Below are 17238 nucleotides of genomic sequence, written 5' to 3'. Positions count from 1 at the left end.
GTGATCACCCTGGCTTGCGGCTTCGTGCCGCAGGCCTGGGAGACACCCTTGGTCACCCCACGGGTCAGAACTGGGAATGCGGGCAAGAAGGGGGAGCGGGTGAGGTCAGCACACCGACTTTCCCTTCGGAATTCACGGGTTGCGCGATCCGCTTCCTGTTGGGAAGTGCGCTCAGCAGCCTCCCTCCTCCCTCCGCCCTCGAGGCAGGGTTTCCCTCTTACCTGCAGTGGCTTGTCCCCAGACTGGCCGTGCTAGACCACCGGCTGGTCCCTGAAGGAGAAGCGCCTGTGGGTGGCAGGGGGACAGAGACCCGCCCCTCCCGGGACTCACCCCCCTCCTAGTCGTCTGACTTCCACTGGACTCGAGCTCAGAACCCGTTGGTAAGGTCAGGCCGCCCGCGCTCTGCGCCCGCCTCCCTCCTTCCTTGCTTGCCTTCAATTTCCCCTTTCCTTTCTCTTCCTTTCTTCTCTTCTCCTCCCAAAATACGCACCACGAGCTTTGTCTGTAACAAACGAGACACGTCCCCTCCTCCTAGACTCTCTGTCTCCCCTCCAAGCCCCCAAGATAAATGTGTTCAGCCAGTCGCTTCAGCTCCAGAAGACAAGGAGAAAAGTCGAGCCCATTTCCTCCCTGGTCTCAGACTGCGGGAGCCCCCCACCCCTCCGGGGGAGAAGGGTGCCACTCTCAGGTGCCCTGTGCCAAGGAGAGGTGTGTCATACAGAGGCGGAGCGGGGTGCACCCTTCAGGCTCGTCTGCCCTGTGGAGGAATGGAGTGGCAGTGCTTCTGTTTCCCACCCTTTACCCTAAGGACTCTTCGTTTCAGTCCATGGGAATCTTTAGAAACGTCAGTTTTCTGTAGACCTGAATCACCCAAAAGCTGGCATTCTGTGCAGACAGACCCTAAATAATGAACGGCGGGGGATCCCGGCCCAACCCCATCTGCACGCCTGCCCTCCCGCAGAGCGCTCCGCTTCCCACGCCCATTCTTCTGAGGCAGAACATAAAAGGCTTCATTTCTTTTCAGTGCCTGGTTGTGGAAACTGTCTTAGTTTTAAGGGGTGACCCGCAGGCTGTGGCAGCTACACAGAAGTTGATCCCAGGGAGCTGGATGAGACTCGCTTTCTGGGAGGGCGTAAGGCGAGCTCTGTGTGGCTGCAGAATCCCAGGACCCCAGAGGGAGGGTAGGAATGCCATCAGCCCTGATTCCAGGTGCCTGGCTCTGTCCCTGCTGAACGAGATTGGACACGAACGAGCCAGTCTCCTCGTAGCTTCTGGGTGGAATGCGGTGCTTATTTGCTGTCTCCGTCCCTCCCTGCAGGAACTGCTCTCAGATGAATCGTGTGTCTCTCCTCGCACCATTTCAGAGTCTTGCTGTCAGCTCCACTCTTCTACATCCAAAGAATATTCACAGGCTGAAAAGCCTGGGGTAGGATGGAAGGAGAAAGTTCCAGAATTATATGGGGAATCTGAGCAGGATTTTTGAGACAGGCTGACTCCTAGATGACAACAGACTCGGCTGCAAGGTGAGCCACCCCTGGTCTGGCCACTGTCACACAGGAACCCGAGCCGCAGGCTAAGGAATACTTCTGCGTGGGCAGATGGAGAGCCCATTGCTTGTGAAATTCCACAGCCACGGCCATTTGTCTGCTCCTTTTTCTCTGCCAGCACCCCCCACCCTCCACAGGAGCTTTTTAAAATCCCACTGCCCCACAATTACATCAGAGTCTCTGAGGATGAAATTAGGCACAAATCGAGGCATGTGAGAAATGCTGTTAAGGAATGTCAGGCATTGGGCTTACAAGGGCTACTGTGGGGGACATGGGGAATGTGCTGGAGGCCAACCCCTAGTACTTCAACAAATGCTTATCCCATTTAGGGTAAAGCCGACAGCCCTGCATCCACAGGGGCTTGTTAAAATTTCCACATTTAGAATCCTGCCCTCTTCCTTGTAGACCATAAGCCGGACTCCACGGGGTCCTTGAGAAAAGAGGACAGGGGTCATTCCATCAGTGTGTTATTAGTGTGTCAATGTCCTTGCTAGTCTCCCGTGCTAGTGCTGGTTCAGTATGAAATCGTACTGTACAGAGAGAGCCGGTTTTCTGCTGACTTTGGTCCAAGGGATGATGAGGCTAAGTGCTCCAGGGCTGCCTTATCCAGAGAGCAGCTCGGAAGGTCCACATGACTGGCTGCCCAGTAACCTCTTTCCATTGAGCCATCAGGATAGATTTTGCACATTTTGCCCAGGGCAGGCATATCAGTTATTGCCCCCCTGCTCACATAACTTGAGAAGAATGTGTATCCTGCTGCTTTTGGCTGAAGAGTTCTGTAGATGTCTGCTAGGTCCCTCTGTTCTAATGTGTTGTTCAATGTCTCTGTCTCCTTACTTATTTTTTGTCTGATTGATCTGTCCTTTGGAGTGGAGTGTTGAAGTCTCCTGGAATGAATGCATTGCATTCTATTTCCCCTCTTAATTCTGTTAGTATTTGTTTCACATATGTAGTACTCCTGTGTTGGATGAATACATATTAATAATAGTTATATCCTCTTGTTGGATTGACCCCTTTATCATTATGTAATGTCCAACTTTGTCTCTTGTGACTTTCTTTTTTTATAGTCTATTTTGTCTGATACAAGTACTGCAACACCTGCTTTTTTCTCCCTATTAGTTGCATGAAATATCTTTTTCCATCCCTTCACTTTTAGTCTGTGTATCTCTTTGGGTTTGAGGTGAGTCTCTCGTAGGCAACATATAGATGGGTCATGTTGCTTTTTTATCCATTCAGTGACTCTATAATGTCTTTTGATTGGTACCTTCAGATCATTTATATTTAGGATGACTATCAATAGGTATGTACTTATTGCCATTGCAGGCTTTAGATTCATGGTTACCAAAAGTTCAAGGGTAACTTCCTTACTGTCTAAGAGTCTAACTTAACTCCCTTAGTATGCTGTTACAAACACAATCTAAGGGTTCTTTTTTATCCCCCTTCTTTCTTCCTCCTCCATTGTTTATATATTAGGGATCATATCCTGGATTCTTTGTCTCTCCCTTTTCATTACCTCTGGTGACAGCTATTTTACCTTAGGAACACTTCCATCTATAGCAGTCCCTCCAAAATACAGTGTAGAGGTGATTTGTAGGAGCTAAATTCTCCCAGATTTTGCTTATCTGGAAATTGTTTAATACCTTCTTCAAATTTAAATGATAATCTTGCTGGATACAGTATTCTTGATTCTAGGCCCTTCTGCTTCATGGCATTAAATACATCATGCCACTCCCTTCTGGCCTGTAAGGTTTCTGCTTAGAGGTCTGATGTTAGCCTGATGGGCTTTCCTTTGTATGTGATCTTATTTCTCTCTCTGGCTGCTTTTAATAGTCTGTATTTATCCTTAATCTTTGACATTTTAATTATTATGTGTCTTGGTGTTGTCCTCCTTGGTGCCCTTGTGTTAGGAAATCTGTGTACCTCCGTGGCCTGAGAGACTATCTCCTTCCCCAGATTGGGGATGTTTTCAGCAATTAGTTTCTCAAAGACACTTTCTATCCCTTTTCTCTCTTCTGGTACCCCAATAATGCAAATATTGTTCCATTTGGATACTGAGTTTCTCAGTAGTCTTTCATTCCTAGAGATCCTTTGTTCTCTCTGTGCCTCAGCTTATTTGTATTCCTCTTTTCTAGTTTCTATTTCATTATCGTCTCGTCAACTGTATCTAATCTGCTTTTAATACCTTCCATTGTGCTCTTCAACGATTGGATCTCCATCCTAAATTCATCACTGAGTTCTTGAATGTTTTTCTTTACATCCATGAGCATGTTTATGATTTTTATTTTGAAATCTCTTTTAGGAAGATTTATTAATTCATTCTCAGTCCTTACTCTGGTGTTGAGATTTTGCTTTGAACCAGGTTCCTTTGATGTTTCATATTTGTATGTATCGCTCCCTAGTGCCCAGAAGATCTACTCTCTTGAGCTGCTCAGTCCCTGGAGCAATGTTGTGGTTCACAGGGGAGCGGTACTGGTGCCTGGGGGGAGGAAAGAGCTGTTTCCTGCTTCCCGGCTGCTATGCCCATCTCCACTGCCAGAACCAGTGGGCTGAACACACAGATGTAAGCTTTGTGTTTGTAGCTGCCGTAGGTGGGGCTTCCCTCTGGCTGATCTGATGCCAGGGCAGGGGCTGCCAGTTTGCAAGCCAGATGCTGGCTAGCCGGGAGGGAGACACCACAGGCTACGTAGCCAGCCAGGGGGATGGAGCACCTGAAGATCATTTAAGTTCCCAACCTGCTGGGCAGAGTGCCACCTGACAATTTTGTCTACCTGTCCTTTCTTCTGAGCAGTAAGCTCTGTGCAATCCTTGCCCCTTTAGCAGCCCTCTTGCTGTTAGGAAGTCTCTCAGACTGCCCGCCCAGTTCAGCCGGATACGAATTTCTGTTTTCCACAAGCAGCTAAAATCTCCGTCTCTCCAGGTATTCTGCCTGTCTTAGCTTTCCAACCCCACTACTCACCAGAGAACCATGCAATGTAGGTTCATGCTCCTCCAGCAGACCTCCAGGGCTGGGTGTTCAGCAGTCCCAGGCCTCCACTCCCTCCCTGCTCTGTTTGTCTTCCTCCTGTTGGTGAGCTGGGGTCGGGGAAGGGCTTGGGTCCCGCTGGGTCACAGCTTTGGAATTTCACCCTGTTCGGTGAGGTCTGCTCTTTTCTCCAGGTGTATGTGGTCTGGTGCAGCCTTCTTTCCTGTTGCTCTTTCAGGATTAGTTGTGTTAATTATATTTTCGTATTATATGTGGTTTTGGGGAGGAAGTCTCTCTCTCATCTCTCATGCCACCATCTTTAATCCAATTCCCCTCACAATAACTTTATTCTCTCACAATCCTGGAGTGGAAAAGTCCATAATGTTGGCAGAGCCACGCTCCCTCTGCAGGCTTTGGGAGAAAATCCCTCCTTCCCTCTTCTATCTCTTGGCAAATGCTGGAATCCTTGGCATTCTTTATCTCGTAGACACATAACCCCAGATCCATGTCTCCTTCTTCGTACGATGGTCTCCTCTAAGTTCCTGTATGTGTCTGTTTTCCTTCTTAAGAAGTCTTTGTATTAGGATCCACACTGATCCAATGTGACCTCTTTTTAATTTAATTACATCTGCAGAGACTCTGTTTCCAAATAAGGTTACATTCTGAGGTTCTCATGGAAGTATATTTTGGGGAGACACTATTCAACCCAATATAATGACATAGTTTATGAAATGTTCCTCCCTGGAATGTGGACATCATTCTATTTCAAGCAAGCTGCACATGGGGTGCCTGTGTTGCAGAATTAAGTGAATCCAAGACACACTCATTCACACCACAATAGTCAGCTGAAGAGAAAAGCATTTGAGGATGAAGGAAAAAAAAAACTGGTTAATTACCCCTTGTAGCCAAGAGTATAATATGGAACTACTAGAGCCTGGATGTTAAAGACCACACACAAAATAAAGATAAACTATGGAGGATCTTCTCAGAGGTTATGAAAAGGTGAAACTGTGGTCCAAAGCATTTAGGAAACTGCAGTAAACTTTATCTGACAGATTGAATTTAATCAGATGGTGGTGCATTTGATGGTGGTGTATAGAGAGCACCCTGTCCTCTCTGTACACCAGTGTTCATATACTATCCTGACTGCAGAGAGCAAGGGGTAAACTTCTGCCTCAGTGTTTAAACAAGCTGCTCTTCCTGTCACGGGCTTTATGGCACATGCGTTCCAGGCAGCCTCTGGCCATTTCTGTGTGACCCCCTTGCCATTTGCCCATCTACCTGAACATGAAGACAGATGACCGTAAGGAAACCTAAGCAGGACCAAATTTCCTTTCTGGACCAGTCCCTTAGTCTGATGCCTGTACCGTTACCTATGTAGGGATTTGGATCAGAATTCAATGATGATATATTCTCTTGTTACAATGATCTTTTTCTATATACCCAGTATTTCCAAAGCCTGTCAGTGTCTTGTCAACGTCTGGGACCTTGTTAAGCTTGCACTGACTTGGTGATTGACAGACAGGGAGATGAAGACTCTCTGGGGTCACTGAGCATTAGGAACTTATCAAGTCATTGATTGGCCCCAAATCCTTACTCTGAGGGGGCCAAATGCAACACCAACCATACGCACACATGCACAGAGGGACTGGCTCCAGCTCCTTTCTACTGGACCATGTGGCCTGAAGCAAATCAGCTCACATCTTGACTTCAATTGCTTTTTTATAACAGTTGAATCAAGAGACTACAATGAAACATGATAAAATACAATAACTTATCACTAAAGACTGGCCATAACTATATATTATTGAAGGTTTATTGTAGGAGAGCCTTGTGCTAGGCATATTTACCCAAAATATTTCATCGAATCTTCAGGTGTTTTTATCAACAATTTTAGGACAAGAAAACTGGGATTAATGTAAATTGAGTAGCTTGTCTAAAGTGAACAAGGCAGTAAATAGCTCATCCAGGTCACTGAGCTACAGAAGCTGACCCCTGAATCCATTTTCCTTTAGTTCGCAATGCTGCCTGCACAGAACCCGGTGTAGATGGTCTCTTGAGGTCCTTTCTCATCATGGAACCTATTATATTCCATTATAAGCTCTGGAACATCAAGGTGAGTTGATCTTTGGCGCATGCCTGGGGACAGTTCGCAATGGGCACAGTGTATTTTTATTACCTCTGTTTCCTTGGAGAAAACAGTTGCAGAGATGCAGCATGTCCTCATAGGTTTTGGCTCCCTGTAACATTAAGGTTTATTTTCTACTGTTTTTACCTGAATTCCCTCTACCTCATTCCCCAAGTATGAAAACAGAAGCTCTCAGCTGTTGGGTGATGGTCTAGAAAAATCAGGGGAATAGTAGATTTTGTGTAATGTCTTACAGAGTAAAGAAAATAATATCCACCAAGTGCCAACTCATCAGGGGTTGTGTGAGAATCATTTCCTGGGTAGCCTCCCCTAATTCGCAGCCCCACAGGCACCAGCCGGCTTCATGTCCTGCACCCTCTGATGCAGCGCCCACCTGCACGCCTATAGACAGTGCCCTCATCTGAGTGCCAGGAGCAGAGCTGCAGAGAACACTGCGTCCCTGCTTTCACGGATCTGATACCTGGCAGGAAGTGACTGGCAGTAAACGAGGGAACTAATGTGCAACAGCAGAGGGCTGTGTGGCACCAGGTGTCACGACGAATATAACTGCAGGGTGTGTGAGAGAGCGAGGAGCTTGGCGTTTGCAATTTAGATTGGGCAATTTCAAAGGAGCCCCATGTGCTAGAAAGAAGCTGACTTACTGCGACCTGCAGTACAGTGTTCCAGGTAGAGGAAGAGCCAAGTCAGAGGACCTGATGCAGGAGCTGGCTGGCATGTTCCCAAACATGGAGAGCCTTCCTCTGCTGTCCATTTGACACTAAGGGGAGCTGCTGTAGTTCAGACCAGGAGGGAAGCTAGTGTCTTGGACCAGCAGAAGGACGCACATTCTGCCTGGGAGCCAGAGCACGTTCATCACTCCTGGAGGAGTTCATCACCCTCTGCGGGGCAAGGGTCGGTCCTGCACGCCCAGACCAGTGCAGGCCCTCTCTCCCCGGGGCGTCTCCACAGCCCGCAAAGCAATTTGCTGTGTTTTTAAATTATAGAAGTGGCCTTTCATTTAATAGATTCTAAACAAAAGTCATGAAATTTCACAAGGAATTGCCACAGCGACCTACAGAAAGTTCCAAAGGGAAGAAGAAATAAACACAAGGACTGAAGGAAAAGAACAAGGCATTTCAGTGGCTGTTAAGCTGACTTTTCTTCATTTCCCAGAAGGTCACATTCAAAACTGTCTGCATTTGGATGGCTTAGGGTGGTGGAATGTTTATTACAGGAAACTGGTCAGCTTTTCTGGGGCTCTTGCGGCCAAGTCGGCACAGTGGGTGACAGCAAGTGCTGAGAGAAGTCAGGTGGTGCTTGTCCCCTGGCAGGCCATGGGTCTGGTGATAACACAAACAGAAAGCACAGAGGGTGCCCCTGGGACAGATGACATGGCCTCTCCCTCCCTCTCCCTCAGTCTCTCCCGCCCCCGCCTTTGCAGAAGGATAGTGGCTAGAACATATCTGATGGAGTTCAGAGCAACAGAACTCAGAGCATTTCAGGCAGTATTTACTGCTGGGGACCTATACTCCTCAGATCGGAAAGAGCCAGTGGGTTGGGGGAGAGTCAGGGGGTGCTGTTGGCAGTGGGCTGGTTCTCTGCTTGGGCTTGCTTCCCGTTGAGGATGCTCTGGTTTCCCCTGTAATGCCAGAGACGCCCTCCCAGACAGCCGCTCAGGACAGTGCCAAGCATGCCCTGCACTTCCGGGAGGCCCGAGCACGCCCACCCTGATCCTGCGGCCTGTCGGGGTCTGGCCAGTGTGCAGGTACCAGGGAGCAAAATTAGCATCTCAGCTTGTTCCCACCAAGGAAGGGCTCCTGCATGACAGAGCTGAGTGCCGCCCAGGAGGTGGGAGGTGGAGGAGAGAATCAAGCACAGTTGCTCAATGCCTGTGCTCATCGTCTTTTCGCCCTGAAAAATTTTGTAGTTTCGGTATTTTGAGTGCACACAATCCATCAATTAACTGTCTCCCAGTTCGCCTCCTACATCATCCCTGGTTCACAGGTGCCATCAGTCCGCTCCCCCTGGCTCAGGTCGGGGCTGGGATGCAGAGGACCAGGACTGCCTGTTGTCCTAGGGCTCCCATCCCCATCAGTGAACGGGGCAGGCCCTGGTGGGTGCAGGCATGTGTCTGCTCCCGCCTGATGGTCCCTGAGCTGCCCAGGCAGGTGGAGTGCAGTGGTCCAAGCAGCTGGGCCCACAGACGTGTCTGAGCTGGGACAGTCATTCTGCCGCACGGTAGGAGGGATGATGGGAGGGAGGCAAACGAAAAGGTTCTGCTACTGCGGAGCCCCCCGGGAACGTGAGCAAGGGTGCAGGACTGGAAGTGAGGAAGGCGTGCGATGCCTGGAGCTGCCAAGGAGACAGACCTCCTGGTGTGACTGTGAGCAGATGCTCCAGCAGCAATCCATGCCAGGTGGCATCCCGACAGTAAACCAGAGCCCACGGGGCCAGGCTGCTCAGCGGGCTCGGGGATTCCGCTGTGCAGCCGCTGCTGAGCCTGTGGTGAGCCTGGTGGTGGTGGAGCCCCACACAGGGACCTGCGTGGCAGCCAGCTGGCCTGTTCCCACCTTCTCGCCCCAAGACACAGGGACATGGCCAGATGTCCCCCTCTCCTGGAAGCAGCTCTTCCCGCTCTCACTGGGGAGTTCCTTTTCTCTTCAAACCTGGGTTCTTCCTCCTGTTCTCAAAGAAGCAAGCACACCAGCTCTTCTCGGGCACACGGACGCAGGCGGTGAGCCTGGCAAGCCAACAGATGTCCCTACGGGACGAGGCTCTGGCATCCACGAGCCTCCCTGGGCACCATCCAGGAGGCGTTCTGGGCAGGATTCTGCTGAATCCTCGCAACCATTCTATGAAAAAGAAAACTGTTAATTCCTTTTAACAGGTGGGCAAACAGAAGCTTAAATAGTTAATGACTTGGCATAGATAGTTTGGCATTTCTGTGATGAGACTCGGGCGAGTCCGGCCCCTGTGTCGGAAGCCCAACCGTAACTGTATCAGGACGTGGCTGCAGGGGGGCCGCTGCAGGATGCAGAACGGCCATCGCTGCTCGCTGTCATCCTTCTGATGCTGGGGCTCATGCCGCAGCCCAACACGAACGCCTGGAGGCCCCGTGGTCCCTCTCTGCCCTGGTCACTCATCCCAGGACCATGTCCCTGGGGCCGAAAGCTTGGATCCCAGCAGACCAGGATGAGCATAAGGTCTACACTGTGTGACCTGGAGTGAGTTACTGTATCTCTCTGAGCTTCCCTGCTCCCCTACACAATGAGATTATTTTTTTAAGTTTTAATGAGGACTAAAGGTGAAAGCATATGAAATGTCTGTTAACATGCAGATGCGTCCCATATTCCTCACAGATGGTGGTGGGTGGCCTGTGTTTCTGAGACACTGTCCGCCCAGGAGCTCTGCCCACTTGCCTGCTTCTCAGGGGCCTTGGGTCTGGACCGGAAGCTCACACGCGCCTCAGTTCTGGCCGGAGAAGGGATGAGTCCCCACAGCCCTGCCCCAGTCCATGCGGGGGCTGTTTCTCACGGCTGCCTCTGGGGCCTTGCTGCTTCTTGTTGGGGTCACCCTGGACACTTCCTCACTTGTTAAACTGAGGTACCAAGTATGGAGCATTGTTTGTCAAAGGGATCCACCCTGAATGAACATCCCAGGGAATCACACCCCGGGTCCAGAGCAGAGCTTCGATGCAGGACCCCTGGCACCTTCCCGACACATCAGAGGCCTGCCTGCTGCAGAGGGGAGGGGCCCGCAGGCTCCAGAACGGATGGCGACTTCTCCCCCTGCAGGTGTCCTGGGCCTGGACAGGCACAAGGTGGCAGGCGCACTTGAGCTGCCTTCGTGTATGCAGTGTTTAGTGGGAATTAACAGTATTGTTCTTAGTTAAAATAAATGTGGGAACACACCTCACACACACCCTACGCAGACACACAGCACATCATGAATATCTAAGAACAAGAGGCTCCAAGTGTACTTGGTGTTTGGGGGTCGTTTATGATGAAGACCCTGTGCCCAACCCCGGTTTACACTCAGTTGCCTTGGACTTCAGGCATGTTTGGATGGCAGCCTGGAAGGCTTGGGACACGTGTGTAGACAGGGAGGCCCAGAGGGCAGAGAAAGGCGGTGGGTCCTCTTAGTTCAGACTCCTGACTCTGCCAGCCAGGGACCTACAAGATTTGCATAAGCTGCCCTGGGCTTCAGCTGCCCTGCCTGCGGAAAGGAGGCTGGGCTGATGGTCGGGGTGTCCTGCCTACCTGCCCCCCATCCGTGTTCACACCTCCTCTGCCTGGCTCAGGGCTCTGGAAGGCTGGCCTTGTGGAGAGCGGCTGGGGGAGGTCTCGGCAGGGCAGCTCAGGAAGAAGAGGGACATCACAGCATGTCACCACCCGCTCCTGCCTGCCCCAGGCGTCCTGCAGGGCTGTACTTCCCTATGGCCTGAGCTCTGCCTGGGCGCCCCTTCTGAGCTGTCAGCCCTGCTGGTTCCAGGGACAGCCTTCTTTCTGCCCCCTCTCGCAGGGCTAAGGGCTCCCCTGCCGCCTGTCCCACGGCTTGGTTGCTTCCCCCTTGGGCATGCCCAGCGTCGGCACACGGCCCTTTGCAAAGCTCATCTGGGTCTCAGGCCTACGGACCACGGACCACACTGCGCTGTCCCGCCCTGACGATCTAGTTCCAACAGGTCAGAGTGCCGGGTCATCGCGGTTACCGATACACCTGCAAGGCCAGCTGCGTTTGGTAAGCGCCGATCGGGGAGTGACCGTTACCGTCTTATTGATTCCCGGTGAGAGAGAGGCTCCGGGACCTGTGCTGGACTGTCCTCACCCTTCCTGGAGATTCGTCCCCCCAGGAGATTCACAGCCCATGCAGGGGAACTGGGGTGTCGCGCCGGCATTTCTCCGGGTTTCCCTTGCTCCGGCTTCTGCACCGTGGGGCGTGGGGGCCATCGTTGCAGAACCGGGCCCATCCCCTTCCTGACCTCTAGGCCGCCCGCACCCCCGGTTACTGAGACAGTAGTTGACAGGGGTCCGACTGGGCCCGAACAAAGGTCAGAAGAGGGGGCGCAGCCTGACAGAGGCCTCAGGGGGGCCCGGGACAAAGAGGAGGGATGCACACCCAGAGGGGTGAGCAGAGAAAACTGCCGCACAAGCAGGGCCTCCCGTGGCTGTTGGTGCCGGATGCTAATTAGGCTTCTGCGATCTTTTCTCTTGCTGGTTAAAGATGTATATATTTCATGAATTTCATGCTTTAATTAATGATTTTATGTTCTATATATTACCTTGGCTTATAAATTCAAATGGGTTCTTGGAGCTTCTTCAAGTAGGAAATGCGCTCCATAAATGTAAGATTGTTGTTAATCTTGATTATTAATATTTAATTTTGAAATGAATAATTAACCTCATTCTAATTCCGCCTTTTTATGGTGTTTCTGGAACTTGCTTTCTTTCCTCTCGCTCTTCTGGGGCTGTCATTCCCTTTGAAATGTCAAAATTTATGTCATCGATGCATTTAGCTTGTGTCTTAGCAAGTCAGAGACACGGATGAGCAAAAGTGGCATTATTGAGTGGACGTCAGGCAGAACAGTGGAGGGTGGAAAACCTGGCTTGTGGGTGGGCAGGAGCCAAGAGGGGCCACGAGCCAGACCACCTCCCGGGCTCTGGCACCATGAGAGTGAGGGACGCCTCTGTCCTCGTTGCTGAACCAGGCCACCACCAAGAGCGTTGCCTCAACTCAGGCTCCATCCCCACCCCTGGCCCCACAGCTTGATAGGCTGCCCCCACCCTGGACCCCTGCGGTCTCCACTGCAGCTGCTGGCCTCCGTCCCCAGCTCCTAGTCCCAGGCAGAGGCACACCCACTGTCTCATTGAGCCTGGGCGCTGCCCATGCTCGGGCGCAAGGGGGACTGAAGAACAGCTTCTGGATCCCCAGCAGGCTTGTATTGCAAAATAGACGCATCCGAATAGGAGTTTCTGCCATTGGGACCCAGAGCACAGGGCCCAGCCCATCTCCTTGCTTGCTGTTTTCCCCAGAGAGCAGCCCAGCCCGGCTGCCCACACTGCAGGGCCCTCTCAATGAGCACCATGCTCCCTTCTGGTTGCAAAGAACCAATTCCTTTTCTCTGTTAGGGAATTTTTTCCTTTCTCCTCTTCTACTTTGGCAACACTGGATATGTAATAATTTCCCAAAAGTTCCCTTGCTTTGCCTTTGGCTAAGAATCTGGGCTTTAGAGCCAGATTGCCTGGCTTATGATTTGCCGGTGCCCTGACCAGCCACATGAGCCTCACCTTCGCCTCCTGAGACGGCAGACAATAGCCATCAGCATCTCATGCGGGGGTGTGAGAACTCGGTGTGTTAGTACAAATGAAAGCGAGGGGCCCCTTGTTCAACAGTTATTCAGAGGTGGTGACACAGAGCATTAGCCTAAGCCTGTGCCCTTCAGAGTGTGTCCTATGTGACCTCACAGGTGACACGCCCCCAAGGGGGTGTGTCTTTGGGACATAGTTAGTTGCTTGTCTGGAAAAGTGCAAAAATTAAGAGGAAGCATTTGTACACTTTACGGCTCTGTGACCTTGCCCTTACATCTGAGTGTGTGGCCGGAGGGTGGCCGGTGGAGCAGGGAGAGACTGGTTTGGACACTCTTGGAATGACGTGTCGAGGAGCATGTGGTATTGGCTTTGCACTAGTACGCCCCGTACGATCATCCCCTAAGTGAGATGGATGAAACTAAGGGAAGAATGGTTCTTTGGGACAGGGGTCTGAGTAGCACCCAGCTAATACACACAGTAAGCGGAGACAGCATGTGACATATGACAGCGTGTGTCAGCTATCGTTACCTGTGATCGCCAACATGCATTTTTTTGTTTGTGCTGTGGGTGTGTGGGTGTGAGCTGTGCTTTTCCAGAAATTGTTATTCCAACCTTTAGCTCACACATGCTCCCCGATTCTTGGCGCCTCCACCTCCCACTGGACGCCCCCCACCTGCTCACTCTCTTCCCAGTCAGCGACCCCCATCTGTGTTCCTCACCCCTGTGAGTGTCTGCAGGGCTAGAACCTCACACCTTACTCCCCTCCTTTTCCTGGTGTGTCCTCCTTCGCAAATACTTCCCTCTGTTTCTGGGAGGTCCTTGAGGTTGAAGACAGTGTTTTCTGTTTATTTTGAGCCTAAACAAAGCAGCCTCACTGAGATCTCTTCCCGCCAAGAAGTAACACGGACGGATTTCTGTTTGTCAGAGTGAAGGGGCTGAGCCACAGCTTTGCCCCGTGCACCTCTTTCTTTGGCTGATTTTGGTCTATCTTCTCACTGTCCACAGCTGTGCTGAAGGGCAGAGTGGCTTTCAGGAAGGTCTGTGAGTCCTTCAACAGAATAATCAAGCCTGAACTCCTCAAACCACCAACTGATGAGCCTGTGGGACCCGGAGCCCCCCCGAGGCAGCCCCCACTTCTGACAGAAACTGCTCTTCCAGGTAACTTGGAGATAAGCAATCATCTGAACTTTACCCACCATGGGGGGTGTAGGGAAAATGGGAGTTACCATGGCCACGACACTCACCTGATCCTAATCTACTTGCCCGTTGTGCACAGCGGTGATGTAACACTTACCCACTGTGCACGCGCTGCTTGCACGCCCGTCGGCAATAAGCTGTTACTGCCTGTGTTGCTATGAAGAAAGCTCAGCCCTGAGCTAGGAAGAGCGCAGAGGCTGGAGGGACTGGAGACAGATCCTGGGCTGGAGTGAGATGGGGGCAGACAGGATTCTAGTGCTCAACCTACCTCCATGAGAATAAGGCTTGGTAGAAGCTCCTTTTTACCCCCAAATTCCATTGTCATTTTTTGGTCTCACTGAATCCAGTGAACTTGCTGGGAGCTGAAACCCTCTTTGACCCAGAGCTACTGGGGCTTATAATTAGCCTGGATGGTCTACCAGAGTGCTTCACGTAGGAATACACACTTCTACCAAAGGGAAATGTATGGGAAAAATTTATTTACCCTTAACAAAGTATTTTGTCTCCACTTTCTTTTATGTTTTTGTTTTCTGTTCTAGGACTCTATTCTAAATATATAGAGTAACAAATATTTATTTTTAAAATGGTTTTCAAAGATTTGTTTATAACAGAGGATATCGTGAAATAATTTAAATTGCCAACAATGGAGGTATTATCAAATAAATTATGGTATAAATTTCAAACAGAATAATAGGCAGCCATTTAATACTGTATAGTGGGAATTTTTACATACATGTCAAATAGAAAAAGCAGGGTGCCAAGTTTTATTGACAATATGTTCTTAACTCTGATTTTTATTTTACTGCAGTTTCTAAACTGTTACTAGAATGTCTCTTGTTGCAATAAAATCAAGTAAACTTTATTATAGTAGGGTGGGAGATTTGGCAATAAGTCATACTGAGTTTTGGGAAACAGGGATATAATCTAAAATTATTTGAAAAGCATTTGCAGTACTGTATGAAGATTTTTACTCTATTATAAATGTATGTGTGGAATATCTCATTATATTCATATTTATGTTTCTTTCAATAAAAATTAAATTCCTTACCTTCAGGAAAATAATTACAGTTGAAAATACCACAACTTGTATTTTCCAATCATTTATTATGAGGGCAAGTTTTCTACTCTCCAGCTTTCAAAAAATCCATGAGATTAGCCAGCACAAAAATTCTATTACATTCGGTGCATGTGTCGCAGGACATTTTTAAAACTAGAAATATAAAAAGCCCTCGCCCAGTGTTTCATTCGGATGAGAGCATTTCTCTGGGAGGATTCCCCATGCCCCTCCCGCGGCAGTGTGTGCCCTTTGCCCTGTGGGGAGGGGCCCTGGGGGTTCCGGGGGTACCCACCCCTTCTGCGGGCACGGCTGCCTTTGAATTCTACATTTTAAAGGTGACACACAGAAGAGTGAGCATCGTCTTTCCTTCAGTTTCTGGCTTTTTATGTTTTTTTCCTGAAAGTAGAGAACAGAGCTTGTCAGCTGGTTTGTGATAGCTGTAGGAAGATTTTGCATCAGGAAAAGGAGAAAAAATAACCAATCTAACAGCTTTCCTTAGACGTGAAAGGGCCGGACTTCCCGTGCCCAGTGGGACAGAGTGTGGCCGAGATGACCTCTGAGTCTCGTTCTGAATCTGGAATCACACGGAGGACGCGCCAGAGTTGTAGAAAGATGCCTGGGGGTGTGGGCGTCACGCCTTCATCATCACATCTGCATCTTTGCCCCACTGCTTTTACTTCCCCAAAGAGCCCCTCCTCCTGCCATGCTGAAGCTTGCCCTGCGGTGCTCAGTCCCCCAGGATGCCAGCCTGCGCTCCCCCGTACACCCTGCCTGGCACCTGACTCCCCTGGGACAGCTGCTCGGCTCCACACGCTCACCACTGGGGCTCTCTGGAGCGGCACTCGGCTGGGCAGCCTGGTGCCCTCACCCACAGCACCTTGGCATGCCCTTTCAAATGCCTCCCCCACCTGCAACTCAGTCAGATAATTGACTTTTGTAATTTGATTTTTCACTACAGCATAAATTTTACTCCTTCAAAGAAGGTGATGCCGGCTGGTTTTAAATGAGTGAGGCATTGCGATGCCAAGTGTTCTTCCTGGAGGGCCGCACGGGCGAACGGGGGGAGTAGCGATTCCTTTGTCTGTGAGCAAGGTAGAAGAGAGTGGGCCAGAGGGAGTCACGTAGGATGGGCACTCCCAGGCACCTTCTGAGGGCAAAAGACGTGGGACTCAGATGACAAAGACAAGGTGGGGAATGCAGTTCCTGAGGAATGAGACAGGTGCACAGCGGAATTCCCGGGAACTTACAAGCAAGTGAAGGAGGTGGTGCGGAGTCCAGGAGGTGACAGGGCTGGGTGTATCCAGCCCTGCCTCTTATTTTCCCTGTAATGTTGAGCAAGGCTGGGCACTGGAGCTGTGGGTTGGTGGGGACAAATGGCAGGGTGGGGGGAGGGGGAGGAGATGAGTCTGCAGGCAGCAGGTAGTGTTAGATTATGAAGAGCTCTGTGAGTTAACATAAGTGTAAGTCCATTAATGACCAAAAATCACTTTGTCAGAGACACCTGGACCATATGACACAGAAAGGGACTGGGCAGCAAAAGGCCTAATGCAACAACTGAGGGGCTGGAGTACGACAACGACTGGGAGCCACATACAGCACCTGCTAAGGAAAATCCATTAGATTAGTTGTTTAGGACAAGTACTACTCTTGATTTCTGGTTTAGCGACTGGAAGCACTGATCATAACATCAGGGAAGGACGAGAGCTGATGGAAGAAAATAAAACGTTCTCCTGAGGTCATTTGGACTCAGAGAGGGCATCATACGGGGGACATGCCCTGCAGATGGTCACATTTGCATCTGGCTGGAACTTGGATGCAAGTAGCAACTGGAAGTCACCTCTTGTGCAAGAATGGAGAATGTGAGATGCGTGTGAAGCGGGAGGTCACCGCTGATGCTGGTGGAGGTGACGGATATCTGTCTGCACCGTACAGTGCGCCTTTCTTTCCGTGTGCATTCCTTTCATTCCACCACCAGAGGAGTGATGAGCGATCATGTCACTGCCTGCATTTGCCCAAGGCTAACAGCAAGCCCTGAAGGGCAC

General features: G+C 50.3%; 1 long non-coding RNA gene across 1 annotated transcript in view; it reads left to right on the top strand.

Moving 5' to 3' along the window:
• Positions 1-256: 256 nt before the first annotated feature.
• Positions 257-17238, top strand: part of LOC140850637 (uncharacterized) — a 38832-nt gene continuing 21850 nt past the window's right edge. The window contains exons 1-4 of the long non-coding RNA XR_012133588.1: positions 257-380; positions 1319-1523; positions 6525-6625; positions 13948-14100. This is a non-coding gene — a long non-coding RNA (uncharacterized lncRNA). The remainder of the gene's footprint in view (positions 381-1318; positions 1524-6524; positions 6626-13947; positions 14101-17238) is intronic.

Source organism: Manis javanica, chromosome 7 (genome assembly GCF_040802235.1).
Source record: "Manis javanica isolate MJ-LG chromosome 7, MJ_LKY, whole genome shotgun sequence".
In the NCBI taxonomy this organism is placed as follows: Eukaryota; Metazoa; Chordata; class Mammalia; order Pholidota; family Manidae; genus Manis; species Manis javanica.
Note: the sequence above shows the minus strand (reverse complement) of the source record. Positions and strands in the feature narration are given on the sequence as shown.